At 41.4% G+C, this 15816-nt stretch overlaps 1 protein-coding gene across 18 annotated transcripts in view; it reads left to right on the top strand.

Moving 5' to 3' along the window:
- The first annotated feature begins 2318 nt into the window (after positions 1-2318).
- The window catches only part of ZNF536 (zinc finger protein 536), a 358374-nt gene continuing 344876 nt past the window's right edge, over positions 2319-15816 (top strand). For 7 of the 18 annotated variants that reach the window (XM_009678350.2, XM_068956016.1, XM_068956017.1 and 4 more), the window contains exon 1: positions 5087-5708. The gene's annotated coding sequence lies outside the window, so the exon portion shown is untranslated. Of the gene's footprint in view, positions 2402-3011; positions 3106-4185; positions 4240-4493; positions 4511-5085; positions 5709-7145; positions 7269-15816 lie in introns of those variants that run through there. The other 11 variants (XM_068956018.1, XM_068956015.1, XM_068956021.1 and 8 more) reach the window with 11 other exon arrangements.

Below are 15816 nucleotides of genomic sequence, written 5' to 3'. Positions count from 1 at the left end.
GACCAGAGTATAGTGAGGGCTGGAACTTATTCTCAGACTTTTGCTTCCTGGGAGATGGTTCTTATTCTCTGTCCACTTGCAGACTTCTGGAGAGAAATTTCTGCTCCCTCCAAAACAGAAAGGGGTGGAGAAATACTTTAATTACTGCAAGGATCAGAGTCAAAGCACTCATGCTCACTCTTCTTTTTCACCCTGTTTGCAGTAATTAGATGAGCATCCTTCCCTTATGCTAGAGGAACAGGGAATCCTAGTGAGATGTCTGAAGTTCCTCTGTTGTCCGTTGCTGTTTCACCTATCTCTAGCCAATATTCTTATCTTTGTCTGTGGAAAAAGAACCATGGGGTTTTCCTGAGCCCTCATTCTTCTGTAACTCCTTGTGTGGTGCTCTCAAATCTCCTGCCTGTCAGAGATTTCAGGTGTCAGATTGATTTGGCCCCTGCCTCTGAAATGCTATTGCCTCTTATATAGTCTGCATCATGAAGTTCTAGGTCATGGAAAGCGTAAGGTGAAATCTGATATTAAAAAAAAGGTATGGCTCATTTTTTTTATGAGACTGCTAATAATGTTCAGCCTTGACAGGGTTAAAAGGCAACATCCATTTCCCCATTATCTTGTTTAAAAAGTGCCTTTTTTAAAGTCCATATGGCGACTTCCTTTCGACCTGCTTTCCCATCCTCGTCTCTTTGTCAGGGCTGTCACTTATAAAGAATCACTTGACTTACAATAACAAGTTCAAAAGAAGACAGAATATAATCAGTTGATCCACGAAGAATTGAAATAAAGAACACCCCCACTGCTCCAGTTATCATTCCCATAGAGATAGTGATATTATTGATGTGATTGCTATGCTAATTTCTATAGAAAAAAACTTGTATTTTGGAATTTGTTCAAAGAGAATTTCAGACACATCAAATTGGAAAATGCAGAGTGAATTCCTAAACTTTTTAGTATAGGCATGGGAATCTTTCTTTCTTTCCTTTTCTTTCTTTCTTTCTTTCTTTCTTTTTTCCATTCATTGAATAGCTCTGAACAACTATTTATAAACTTCACTTAAAAATCAATTGGAAAAATCTAGCTAATTTTTCAGTAGTTATAGAAGTTAATTTACTGCAGTTCCAGAAAAAAGTCCTACGGTACTTATAGGGTTATTAATACCATTCCCAAAACCTGCAGAAGTGGGATTGGACCACAGAATCCAGAAATAGAGGCTAGGGATTATAAAAGATGGGTACATTTAAGTCCACTGTTTAGTAAGAGCTAATTAATCTATACCCCTTCCTCTGCAATTCCATAGTCTCTTTGGGAATTGCCACAAACATAAACTTTTTTTTTTTCCCTTGGACTCCTATTTTAACTAGAAGGTTTCAGCTTGTGATGTTATGCTTTTTATGTAGTAAACTGATTTAAAATGTATGCCAGTCATCTTCAGGGAACTCATTTCAGTCAAGATGAAACTAGTCTTACCTGAATCAATGTTTTAAGTGTCCCTGTGGCTCGGCATTTTGAATAATCAATCTGTCTCCATCGCTTCTTAATCATGCGCATCACAGTCTTTTTTATTTGTCAACCCTTTCGGATCCTGGCTTTTTGTTATTAACATGCCCCTAATGTCACATGCAAGCCTTTTCTTTAAAACAAGCTGCTCATTGGTGTATTTTGATACTTTTTATTATTACTAAATCTTTTTTCCCATAATTACACCACAATCATTATATAATCCCATAACAAAGAGTCTATTGAGGCACCATGCTTTTGTCAACTATGGGACACAGAATCCATAATTGCATTATTCAGCCTCCCCCCCCCCCCCCCGCTTTGTAGAAACACAACCTATTTCACCAGTCACATTTGCACCTTGTTTGCTTGGTTATATATTATTTACTAAATCGTTGCCCTGCGGATAAACCTTGTAAAGTTGCTTTAAAAAAGTTATTTGTTTGATAATTAAGTCCTGAAAACCCATCGTTTAATGATTATTCCGAACCCATAAGGCAGAGAACCTCCATGACGTTTTTCTCTAAGTTTAATTACCGTATGCTAATTTCCTTGCCTACTACGTGATTAATTAAAATCATATTTTCATAATCATTTGGCACTAGTATTGTTTTAGAATTATCATGATCCCCTAAATAGTGTATGTAAATAAAGTCGGCTCTAATGGAAAGAATCAAAATGCAACGCTGAGGACCTTTATGTGTTTGTATGCATGCGATTGGCAACATAACTGGCTTATTTACATTAAATACGCCACAAGGTTACAGTGCAGATCAACGTCACTTTATCGCTGATTACTTCTCTTAAACGCCGGAGCGGTGACTGATGCTCCGGTCCCCCTGTCCACCCAGGTTTACCCGGGAGTTTTTTTTTAGGAGAAGCAGACTTTGCATAGTTTCGGGAGCAGGTAAGCAGGGCGCTTTGTGGCGCCTGGCGGCGCCCCCGGGGGCTCGGCGGGGTGCGCGGGGCGCGGGCAGGGGCGGCGGGCGCGGGGGCTGCGCGGGCGCGGGGGCTGCGCGGGCAGCGGCGCTGGCCGCGGGGCTGCGGAACGGCGCGGGCTCCTCGGGGTGTTTACACGGGCTCAAGGTCACGACCAAGCCGCGCCGTGTTAAATGGTTTCTTAGTTGCTAGACAGGGAGAAAAAATGGACGATCACAGACCATTCTTTGTAGATTATTATATCAAGGGTTCAGCTTTTGGCTCATCAAAGCTAAATGCCGCAAGACCTATCTAGTTGCTGTGAATTATGCCAAGACGACAATGGAGTGCTTTTTTAATGGTACAATGCATTTCACCTACCAGATAGGGGGAGTCCACGCTGAGAGATGGGGATGTCTTGTGATGTTGGGTGATCAGTATCAATGAAGGGGGTTATTCTGAAAAGAGACAGATTAAAATAAAGCGCTCTTTGCTCGGGATGTGCTGGAAGCAGTTGGGAGGGCTACCCGGAGCGGGCGGCCGCGGCAGCCCCGCGCCGCACTTTTCCCCCTCCGCACAAGAAAATGATCAAGTCAATCATGTGGACATGCTTCATTATTCATTGAACACAATCTTTTACAACGCTCCGTTTACGTGCGGGAGTTTCTTCTACGCTTTGCTTTAAATTTTAAGGTAAGAAAGACAAAGGTAAAAAGGGGGTTTTTGAGGATCCGGGAGGCTCCCGTGAGCCATCAAAGAGGCTCCAAAGTCAGTCCGGAGTATGTTTTGTTTTTTTTTCTTTTTATTTCTTTTTAATCATCGCAATGGGGCCTGCGTTTTCCACCGTGATTAAAAAAATACAGTATAATTAAATATCCATAGCAGTGACGTTTGCAAGCAGGGCTGTCAGGGGAAAAGCAGAAAATAATGAAAGGAGCGGAGAAGCCATTGAATGGCGCTATAGAACTTAGCCTGAAGAAAACCCTACGTTTTTCCTCTTTCTCTCTCGTTTCTTTTAAAACCGTTACTTAAAAAAAAAAAAAAAAAAAAGAAAGAAAAAAAAAAAAAAAGACGGAGCGGGCGGGCGGGCGGGCGAGGGGCGGCGAGAGCCCGCGGCGGCCGCGACGCCGGCCCGGCAGCCGGCTCGCCTTCCCCGGCCCGCGCGGACCCTGCCCTTAACTTGCCCAGAAACTTTTTGTTTTAAGGGGTTGCTGCGGAGTAAACTTTGCTGAAGTGACTTTAAACGCGCCCCCCCACCCCCCCCCCCCCGCTAGGATCCCGGCTAATCGTGGTGTAATTTGTAAACTCCCCCTCCCCCCCCTTTTTTTAATCAAAGTTAGCTGATGCATACCATGTGTCAAACTTGTGAGATTCAAGTGCCTAAGAGACCTGCCATTTTGTGCTCTAATCGACCTCTTATGAATAGGAGCCGTGCATAATGCTGCGAGGAGCGTTGTGACATTCAAGTAGGCACTAAATGTCAGGCCAGGTCTCAGCCCTTTCGGGGGGAGCGGAGCGCGCCCGGCGGCGCCGCGGGGAGCGGGCCGGCACCTGCCAGCCCGCTGCCGGGGTTTTTGTCAGCGCCCGCAGAAAGTAACAGGTTAAAGAGGAAACTTGAACGGCAATTCCCTGGGGCGGAGGAGCATCGCCTTCCCGGAGGCGGGCCGTGCGCGGGCGCGGAGGGCCGTGGGGGCGCGGGGCAGCGGCCTGGCTGCCCTGCGCGGTGGCGGCTGCACGGGGATGGAGCGCCGCGGAGGCGGGGGCACCGCGCCGGCGGCGAGACGGCCGCGGGGGGAGCAAGGAAGGAGAGCGGGTCTTTGATGATGTGTAGGAAAGAATCCAGATTTTAATGCGCCCATCTGTTGCAGTTTTGCAAATAATTAATATATAGATATATATATATGTCTGTGTGTGTGTGCGCGCGCGCGTGTGTGTTGGGGAGAAAGGTTGGAAGAAATAGTGACGCCTGTGAACTTTAAACACAAAATAAAAGGTCGCGAAGATTTATGCTTTTTTTTTTTTTTTTTTTTTTTTTTGCCGGGGTACTTAGTTCGTGCAGGGGGACCGCGGTTCCGGCTGCACGGGCTCCATCGGAAAAGTTAGTTGCTGGCGTCCCTGGCTGCGGTTGCCGCGAGCCGGCGGGCGCGATTCGCCGCTGCGGCGCTCGGTGCCCTCTCCGCGGGGTGTGCGCGCCGCGCCGCGCTCGGGGGGGCGCGGGCAGGGGCGGAGGGGCGGCTCGCGGGGCACCGGCGCTCGCAGCCTGTTTACGTGCGCGGCTGTTATTGTTTCGGGGTTTTGTGTGGCGCATATTGTTATGGCTATAATAGTGTCTAGGCGGAGACGTGATTTGTCAGATCCCTTCGTTTTCACTTCAGCCGCGACGGGGCTGCGGAGCGGCGGCGCGGCGGGGCCGGGCGCGGTGCGGTGCGGTGCGGCGCGGCGGGCGCTCCGCGGGCGCGGGGCACGGCGGGGTGGGCGCAGCTGCCCGCCCGGCCGCCCGCGGCTGGAGCGCAGCGCACTGCGAGGGCTGTGCATTCCCCCCGCCGCCACCCCCCCGTGCAGTTTAAAATAAATCCAACAGGGGCCGTGTTTGCTGAGCTGATTTGACCGGTTGATACAGATAGCAGCGGCGAGCCTCCCTGCTTATGTGGAAAAAGACTATTTTAAGTGTCATAATTAAGTTTAGAAGCCTTGTTTGGGCTCATTCACTGCTCGAAATAAAAAGGAATGGCTGCTTTTAGACCCTTTTTGAAGGGGTTGGCTAAGCGCCTCTGCACGTTTGCTTGGAAAAGAATGTTTTCTTTTCTAGTTTAATATTAGAAACTATATTTTTACTTGTTTAAACCGGATTTGATTGTTCCTGTGGAGATTTTTTCCCCCCTCCTATCACTCAAATCTTTGTTCATTGTTCATTGACTGTGGAAGGCTGCTTAAATGTACGGAGAGAGGGGGGAGGCCCCCTTGCTGGTTTGATGTTGAAATAGTAAACCTGAATGAGGAGGGTGGCTGGAAAAGTGGACATTGCAGCTTTAATTAACTTCAAGATGCTTCAGCGAGGACCAGAGCGTAGTAGTGACGTTGCCTCATAAATCTGTCCAGTACAGTGCGTTGCATTGAACTATTACAGTATCACCATCATATTGAATATTCACTACCTATCCGGGAGCAGATTTGCATAATTGGATCTTTTTTAAATGAAACCTGTCTGCAAAAAACAAACAAAAGCAAAAAAACAAAAGCCCAAGTGAAAACCGCGGCGATCTGCATGATTATAAGGGTTCAAACATATCCGAAAAGTAAGTGACCTGCATAAGTACATCAATAGGTTAAGTGCAAATAAGATGAGAAGTGCTTCTGAAAGCTGTACATTCCCTATGTGGTCTCTTGGGTTATTTCTCAATAGCGGGATTTTTTTGTAGCCTCAGGGATTTTAGGTTTTCTGTCTGTTTTCATAACTTTTTCCCTCACAGTTCTTATACAAGGTGAGGCTTTTTTACAGCGTCTGTATACCTGTAGCAATATCTTGAAAGCAAATAGATTAACAAATTGCAATTTGTGGTGTTTGAGTTGTATAATTGCAGCTGCTATAGAAGGGAAATGTATATTGCTGTTGTGTTTCTGATCGTTGAATAGATCATCACTAAATACTTCAGAATGTTCCAAGATTGTGTGTGTGTACGTGTTTGTGTATGTTTAAAATTTGACTTAGTTAACCAAGCTGTTACCTCTTTAAATCAGAGAGGCAACTAGTTTTTTTTTTTAATGTGTTCCCTCCCCCCCCCTTTAATTCACAGAGGATGAAGGTTACTAAAGTAATTAAAAATTCCAGAAATGTTTAAGTGAATTTGTAGATTGTATGTGAAACCCGTCCCCTCCTAACTGAGTGGCTAGCTTACAGTATCTTGTTTTTTGATCAGGCAGGTTTAAAAGTATTTTGTAAAATAAGATTCTCGTATTTCAGACGCTGAAAGGATGAAGTTGTAGAATTAAGGCAGTTGAAAGCACTGCCTCCTAAAAGGGGGAGCAGTGACTCCCTCAGTCCAGACCAGCAGAAGTGCAAAGCCCGTGCGTGGTGTGAGCGTCGGGCTGGTCCCCCCTCGCCGAAGGCTGTTTTAGTTATGATGTCATTCTGATAGTGGAGAGCAAATGTCTCCTGATTCTACCATTAAACGCCTGGCTGATTTGCCTGATAATGATAGCATTGACGTCCTGCTCCTTGACAAATGCAAGCCCTATGAGCCCTATGAATTAACTTTTCCCATAGATGAGAGCTAGCTGGCTTTAGGACTCATGAACGTAGCAGCGCCTCTTTGATAGATTACTTTGAGACTTCTCATTTCTGCAGGAAAAAATCTTCCCTAAATACCACTTCTGTCAGACTACTGCTAGACCCCTGCATAGTTGAGGCCTGATTTCTGGAGCTGCTGAGCACCTACACTCAACTTCCACTGACTTCAGCTGTGGGTGCTCAGCAGCTTTGAAAATCAGGCCCTGTGTTCAGTTAACAGCTGATTTGTTTTTTTGGTTTGTTTGTTTGCTTTAAGTTAGACAGCTATAGAGGGCTCTGTGATTTGTAATTGTTACAAAAATATTCACAAATAGCTTAAGATGTTTGTCCTAGTCTGTTATTTTCTTTCTGTTATACTTTTTTTTTTTTAACTTCACCTTATAGTGGATGTACTGTTAGAATTTTAATCTTTCAAAGAAAAAAATCGTAAATAAGTTGTTTAAAGTTTTCAGAATGCTGTGAAAAGAAAATATATCCAGCTTGGTAACAAGTGCGTAAGGGGTCAACTGATGTTTCAGAACGTTCACTAGAAGAGGATCTTGGTATAGTCGATAAAACCTGAAATTGGGTACGCTTTCTTGTATCTGCTCTGTCTTTAGATTTTATTTGTGACTTTGAATTTGTATGATTGCAGTTAAATGAGATTTAATATGACTTATTTTTTTTTTTAAAGTACCAGTGGCTTAAACTTTGTTTTCATTTACTGTCCAGAAGATCGTAATCAACAATGCACATGTAAGAAAGGATGGTTCCTCCATTACATTTGCAGGAAATGCACCTAAAATATTTGCATGTTAAAGCTATGTTTTGCGTAAGAGTTCCTGAAGATATAAGTTGTTATGAGGGAAATACTGTTTTAAAACACTTAATAAATTGACTATGACTTTATCAGTTCTGTAGAAGAAAAAGTTCTACAGGCTTTTTGATTTTGAACATATTTGAGCTCTCTAATATTCAGCAAGTTGTCTGGCACGGTCTTTAGCGAAGACTTTTATATCATGAAGAGGCTGATTGTCATATTTTTGTCCATGCTAGAGGCCAATAACCCAACCCATTCATTATCAGAAGAGAGTAACCTGGAAGTTGCAGCATCAGTACCACTGTTTTGCTTGCAGCAATGAAGACAGTGCAGAGATCAGAAATTGTGATCTTCAGTACAGAAGGCTGGTACATTAGGTTGTTTACTCACCATAGAAGCCTTAGGTGACCAAAGAGATTTGCATTAGAAGAGATGTAGAAAATCCACTAGCCCATTAAAATGGGCTGTGCTTATTCCTTGGGAAGCATAAGTTTTCTTCAAGTATAGGAAAATCTGCACAAGTCATTCTTCCAAATGTTGGTTGTTGCTTAAAGTTGACTTTGAATTGCACAGGTGTTTTTAGAGTGTTTTCCTTAAAAAAAAAAAAAAAAAAAGCATAGATTTATATGAACTTAAAAAAAAACAAACTATAAGTAGATTTATTTTTTTCAGTTTGAATGAGGACAATTACAGCTTTTTAGTATCTCCTGATTTAGCATGGTTTGATAGGACTTATAAGTAAATTTAAATCTTAATTTCTGAATTTCTTTCAGATTTCTGAATAGATGTATTTAGGCTGTAATGCTAAAAGCAGCATGAGATTAAAAAGTCATTTTTATATTCTCTCATTCACACCTTGCTTTTTTTTTTTGCCATATTCTTTACCTCATATTTTTGAGGCATTTTGTATATCTGTTTCAGCGATGTAAGCAGTTTGAGTTCAAGGAAGGAGAGCATAGATTAAAAAAGAATATATATTCTCTCTTTTACAGAAATATGAATAAACTTATTTCTGTCAACTGTGGATGGAAATCCAAATTTTTCTAGTGAAGACACTCTGAGCGCAGATGTTCACAGAACAGGAAAAAAGGATGAGTTACAGGAAAAAAGGATGAGTTACTGAAAGAAAATATGTAAAATAAAATAATTCTGCGATGCTTAATTAGATGATCTTAGGGGTTGTTGTACAAATGTGCAGTTTGAGTTTTGAGTTGTGTGACTGAATATAGAATAAGAACTTTTCATGACTTAGTCGCTGATCAGAATCTGACCTTGGACAAAAACAAATGGAAATTATAATGATCTGATGGATATTTGTTGCTTAACATGAAATAAATGAGTAGTGTCAGTCTAAATCTGAGTGGATCACAATAACTGCTGTGATATTTTCACTCCTATTGGCAGTTTAAGCAACAAAGCCAAACACTGAGTGTGGAGATTTGAAGCATCTTTTTCAGATGTAGTAGAGATCCAGATCAGAGAAGCAGCACGGGAACAGGGAAGCAAGGGAGAATTTGTATTGCCATTGCCCAACTGTACCAATACTGCGACTAAACAGACTCCCAGAGAAAGGATTCTTCCAGTATTCTGAATTTGGCATCTTTCCCTTATATTAAAATTCACTCTAATTTTCAGGTGCATCTTACTAGATAAGCCAGATGCATCAAAAAAAGAAGAATTATAGAGTAGTAATTATAATTAGCCTAGTTGTCTGTGTTTTTTATTGGTAAGATGGAGCCTTGAAAGTATTTTAAACTCACTGTTTTTTTGAGGTCTTAATCTAAATACACTATGGAAGATTGTTTTCTAAAGAGATGAGTTCATTAGGTCAAGTTGAACTATATTAAAGACAAACAATTTTGTTATAATTTGACTGTCTTTTAAACACAGATCAAGAAAACAGAACTAAAATAGCCACAGCCCAGCCCCAGTATCTGATCATCTTTACACTATGCATTGCTGTATTTGAGAGAATCGTATAACCAAAACCGAAATTGGATAATTCCTTACGAGTATTTGTCACATTGTGAAAAAACAGCACCGCGCGTTGTGGCAGGGCTTGAACAGCGAATTCTGTGGGTAGCGGTGCCTAATAACGATGACGGCTTAGACAGCCCTCCTGTAACGTGGGGCAAGCAGCAGAGCTGGTTCTTTCAAAACCAGCCGCTCGTTTGTGGTGCGATCGTACTCAACATCCAGCTGTAGGCATCTGTGACTGCAAAGGGACTGACTACTTGCTGGGACGGTGGAAGTCAGCGGGAGGCTGCATGTTCCACAGCTCTGAAAGTTAGGCAGGAGTTGCCCCAGGTAGGCTGCCGACAGCACCAGGGAAAAGCTCTTCAGAAAATGTGACCCTGTCTCAACGTTGGGGATGAGAGAAGCAGGAGGTGGTGAGAAGAGAGAGAGTACGAGCTGGCTTTCTGTGGGGCAGTCGGTGAGGCAGGAGAGGCTGGCCGGCCCCGTGCAGCAAGGAGTCTGGGCAGCCAGGGCTGTCCCCGGGAACGTTGCCATCATCCTCGAAAGGGCCAGGATGTCACAGTGCAACGGGATAGAGGGCAGATGTGGTTCCTCCTTTTATAATAAGCTTATTTCAGCCTTAATATTAATTTTGTTATGGTTTGTCTTATGTTACTTTTTAACTACGATAAGCACCACCAGAAACTTTCCCTTCTCTTCTGCGCCCTGGGGACGTACCTCTGCGGTCGCCGTTGTTCAGTTTGAGGGGGGTGGGAGTCCTGCGAAGCTCATCAGTCCTACGAGGGGGTTGTCACCGAGTAGCGCACACTACTCTGCCACAACAGGGGCTGTGCCTATGGCTTCCTCAGTAGTCCTGAGGAATTAGTCTGGGAATTAGACCTGCTAACCTGTGTGATAGCGCTGTGTTAGGTTCCAGGGGTGGCTTTACATTTATTTTTCTAAATGATAGTATAATTTGTATTAACATTGTTTTATTTCATTCTCATGAACTGGTCTTCACAGAACTGCATAGACATAGTTACCATCAGCCTTCTCGTTGTAATATCAATGGTAGCTGTAGGTAGATACAGATATGTCCCTGTAATCTAAAATCGAGGAAAGCATAGACGAATAGAAAACTCGGGCAGAATTACTTCATGCAAAGGATACTAAACATATGGAATAAGTTACTGGCAAGGAACGGATAAATGAGTTCAAGAGAAACCTGGGTTTCTGTCTTGAGAAAGAGTGTGTGAGAGCTCGGGTGGAGAAAGCAAGAAGGTGTAAAGTCAGGTTTCTATTAACAGAGGCTAACATGTTAAACTGGATGTTCATTTCCTAATATTTCTTTTGATAGCTCTGCATGGATGATTAAATTTCATTTTCATGTGCGTGTGTTAACATTAGCTCTGTAGGTTTACATATATATTTTCTTGAGGGGTCCATAGAAATGTTAAAACATAAGGCAACGCAAAACTTCTGTCTTTTGATACCAGTTTTATTTGAGGGACTGATATGACAGTGAAGTATCTTGCGTAGAACAAGTGCGTTATGGTGAAACGTAGCCTTCCCTGGTGTTAGTTTATAACTGACATAAGCAGCAGAAACTGCCTTCTACTATAGTGGAAGGAATTTTTAACAGGTATTTGCACTGGCTCAACCATATCAATGCCAGTACAGTTCTGAAAAAAAATCTTCCGTGTAGTTAAGGTCTCTTAGTTATTTTCTCGAGGGTTTCAGTCCATGAGACTTAAAAGTGTTTTGGAGTGCAGTTGTCTCAGCATAGGAAAGCAAAAGTAGTTTTAAAACTGCTGCTACAGGTAGCTTTTCATTAAGACTGTTTTGTTGGAACGTACCCCACGTCTTTGATGTCAATGGTGGGTCTCTGCTCTCTGAGGAAAGTGTATAAAGGTTAGCAAAATTTTGGATTTTAATGTGATTTCTAGCATCCAATTTGCTCTTATTTCAGCTGGGGTAGGGCTGGGCTGCTAGGTAAAACCTTTGTTCTATGGCAAGTGAGTCTCATGTGATTTCTGGTTTCACTATGAATGCCTTACATAATTACACCAGTTTTACACTTCTTAGTGCAAGCTTGATGTTCTCAAAAGGCGTGTAAGATCATGATTAATCTTTTTCTTGTTTCATTATTTCAAGTACAGAAAGAAATCCATCCTTTTGAGTTTAAAAAATACAAAGGTTATACCAACATTGAAACATATAATAAAATGACTATTTACCTTTTAAGGGATCTATTCTTCATTGATTCATTGAGATTTTGCTATAGGAGTGTAGTTCCTCTTAGGGCTAATAAAATAACTAGGAGAAGATACCTAGCATCTTTATTAGTACCTAATACCAGCTCACAAAACTCTTCTGCTCTAAATATTACCATTTTTTATTTTTACCTTAAAAATTCTATTTGAAATATCTCAAATATTTTAAAATATTATTCATCATTTTAAAAAAACAAATATTCAAGCATCTTTCTTTTACTTGAGTACAGAAAGTTATGTGCATGCGTATGTGACAGTGAACATGCTGTTGGATAAATGAGCAGTAGGAAAACCACAGCTACTTCTGGATTAGAATTTCAATCTATTGCTTGCTTTGGTAGCGTCTTTGGCATGCTAGGTGCTTTCCAAATATAGAAGTATAGTTTCTGGCCAGAACTAGCTGGAATCTTCTTATTGCAGTTGCAAAATGTCCCTTCATTAGTTTGCAGTAGCATACTGCATCTTCGAAAGGATTTCTCAGGTCCACACTTGAGTTTCTGCTCAAAATAAGAGTTGCATCTCTGCACTTCATTGTGGACTGATGATTATGGAATGCACCCGGGTCACTGTAGTCCTGGATTCAGATCATTCCTCTCATATCTGATTTAAATCAGTTCCTTCAAATCAAGTTTCTCTCATCCCAGGTGAGTGCTTTAATAACCATACTTTGGCTCTTCCAAGGTGGGTTTCTTTAAAATAGAACAGCCTGAGGCAGGAACTTAAATAACCGTTTAAGTGTTCAGTGGGTCAGAAAAAGGCCTGACTCTTGGCTTGGTGTCTTGGGCGTTCAAGTGTGACCTAAGAGGCTGGGTCCAGCTGGATTCTGTTGCAAAATCATATTCCCTCCACTGTTAGGTATGATACAGTGAGAGTATCTGTTCTTAACACCCTCTTGCTACTCTCTTTGCAGAAAGTATCAAGTTGGTCCTAATGTGGAACAAGAAGTAACTGTGAAATCTTCCAAGTATTTGTGATGTGGGAAAATTGTTCCCACTCAGCTCTATACCTTTCTCATAGAGTTCACATTCTAATGATTATAAAAGTCAGTTGATGATAGGACACATCTTGATAATCTGAAGAAATTGCAACTCAGAATCGAGTTTTGTTACTATTGCTTCATTCATTGAACAAAACCGATTAACTGAGCTCCAAGTGTGTAGCCGTTGGATGCACAACGGATGCAAGGTTAGGCCCTTCGGCAGCAAATGCCTTGGAACTGTCTCTGCTGTGCACAGCACAGAGCTTGTGGATGGCGCTCGGTCTAATAGTACTGCGAGGCTGCAGGGAAATACCACGTAAATGCCAACAAATGCCTAAGAGATGCAAAGGATACTGCATTGCTAACGCTCCTTCTCTCATGAAGAAGCTCATGGGAGATGTGAAAACTGTTGAAAGGGTAGATTTCTCTGCTAAAATTTCTTAAAAAGGAGAGAAAAACGTATGAGTTGGTAGAAGGGGGATCCACAAAGGGAGGAAACCCTTCTTGGAGGCAGAAATATTCATTTTGATAGCTTCTGTCTCCTCTGTCTTTCATTCTTAACTTATCTGGCAGCACAACTCTGGCAGATCCCATGCTGTATTGGTTGGTTCCCCTTCTGGCTGCTCTGCAACAGAGATGGATGGGAGCCAAGGGAATAAATATAGCTCTGAGTTCCAGTAGTAACCCCCTGCCAGACTTCTACACAGAAACCTGGGAGGTCACAGGGGGGAGAGGGAATGGGTGATACAGAGTTTGGACAGGCTCTGACTGCTCCAGCAGAGAGTATTTCTGCAGTCTGAGAGAAAGGGGAAAGGTGCTGCAGGAACACGCTGTTGTCTTCATTTCCATGCAGAACTGAAGAGATCTCTAGATATACATCAAAAGCAGTTTCCATTGGCTGTGCAGTTTCCATGTGAGTTTATTAAATGTGAACATTTTTATATATAAAAATAACTTCACCATTTTGTTATTTCCTTTTACGTATTTCTCTCTGGTTGGAAAAATGAAATCAATCTAGTCAGCTTTTCATCAGTTTCTCTTTGGCTGTCATGCAGTTGCACAATGCTGCAGTGCTTGGCTAGCAAAAATGTTTACAACGAAAAATTGTTTCAATGGGATTTAAAAAAAGAATCATGGAAATATTTTTATTGGTCTTCAATTTTTGTGTAACTTTGATTTTTACAAAACCTAAACTACATCAGTGGTGTCTCTCTAGTTTGATCTTAAAAGTATACTGTATTTTTAAAATATAGTTGCAAGGTATAGACAAGATACTACCCTCTATTGTACAGTAGGAAAAATTCTAGCAAGAATATTTCTTAGGAGCTGCTTCAAAGTCGATAGAAATCCATGAGCACCTTGCAGTTGACTCTCAAAGGTCTGAGGTCAGAGCCTTTACCTGTGTGTAAATAGCTGTTGCAGCTGAGTTAAATAGTCTTAATCATTTTGTACCGGTCCGAGTTGTTCTCTGGTCTAGCAATGCTATGAGGTTTCTTTCTGCAGCTAAGGTATTTTTGGGGATAAGTCTGCAACCTTTATGCCTTTACTGCCACTGGCACCCACAGGAATTTTACATATGAAGAATGTATAAAATCAGATCCTTGGTCCCTTAACCGTAGTAAAATACCATCATTAAAATGTTGGCTAAGGGTTACTCTCTGAATGAAAACTCTTAAATACTTCTAAAAATTGCGTTCATGGTGAGGTTACAATTATTTTGCTCTACAGTATAAATGGCAAAGAGCTGTTTTGGGGACTCCTCAAATTTGTAGATACTGAAGGCTGCTTTGTGAATATGCAGACTCAGGAAGTTTGAGGAAGCGTTGCATCTCTCTAGGGAGTGTCCTGCAAGTAGTAACAAGAGTGGTCTTACACAAGCACCCAAAACTTCCCTCCCCATCCCATTTCCTGTTCTGCCTGAATTTCTGTCTTCATTCAGCGTGCCACCATGAAACTATCGTGTGGAAGAGAAATGGGTACCATTGGGTACCCTTTGGAAAGTAAAAGCCTTTCTGCTAGTGAATCACAAATTTCACGGGGCCCAAGCTTGCAAATACTTCTTCAGTGCTTTTATTATGAGTATTCACCACTGAGTTCACTAACTGAAGATCTCAGTGAACGTTTTAGTCACAAAGTCCATAATTGTCCGTGACTTAGTATCTTGTTTTTGGTTTTGAGATGGCTCATTCAAGTTCAGCTTGCTTCTAGTTGAAGTCGCCATCACACAATCAAAAACTACTGTTTTATCAATGCAATATCCTAGACTCTTGTCAAACATCAGCTGTTGATTGGCTACTTCACACTTCATGCTACTAACATGATGTTGATGTCGCACTGTTAACATTTGACTTATTAAATACAACTTTGGCAGTTAATTTACATTCAGCATGAAGTTAAACATAAGTTGCATTTGATGAGATAACTTATATGTAATGGGAAAGAGATGAATTATCATGCAGGCTTTTTTCTGGGACATTGGGAAAAGTATTGCAATTTATGATTTACATTTTTAATAAAAATAGATTTGGAAACTAAGCATATATATATATTCTGTAACATAAAAGTTTTCACTTCTCTTCTGTGGCTACTATGAACATATAAAGTAGATTTGATGCCTCGGTAAAAGCAGTCTGGCTAGTGCATGTTCTTCAACTGCATGACATTTGTTCATGTGCCTCAATTCAGAACATATCAATGTTTTTAATCAGACAGGTACTATTTCTCTGGGTATGCTTTGCTTTGAGGAGATTTTCTATGGGGAGTTTGAGCTTTTGAAGAAGTGTTTCATATACCTGAGTTAAATAAAATATTACCTATCAGAGTGAAACACCCTCTTTTTATGCTGCTCCTTTACAAATACAGATTTATAAATAAGCCCTGAGACAGTTTTTATTGTTACTTGTTGTTATGAAACATGTTATATATCTTTTACTATTTATACTTTTGTTCTTGGTTTAATTATGTTTATTCTGGAACAAGTGTTTTACTTTTTTGTTTTGTTAGGATATAATTTTATAGATTCTGATTTGTTAATGAAAAGACCTTTGAATACCCTAGTTACTTTTTATTCACTTTTTTTAAAGTGCCCATATTCTTCACCTTTCTCTCT

The sequence above is a fragment of the Struthio camelus genome, chromosome 10 (genome assembly GCF_040807025.1).
Source record: "Struthio camelus isolate bStrCam1 chromosome 10, bStrCam1.hap1, whole genome shotgun sequence".
Lineage (NCBI taxonomy): Eukaryota > Metazoa > Chordata > Aves > Struthioniformes > Struthionidae > Struthio > Struthio camelus.
The sequence above is the reverse complement of the archived record's forward strand: the minus strand, read 5'-3'. Positions and strand labels throughout refer to the sequence as shown.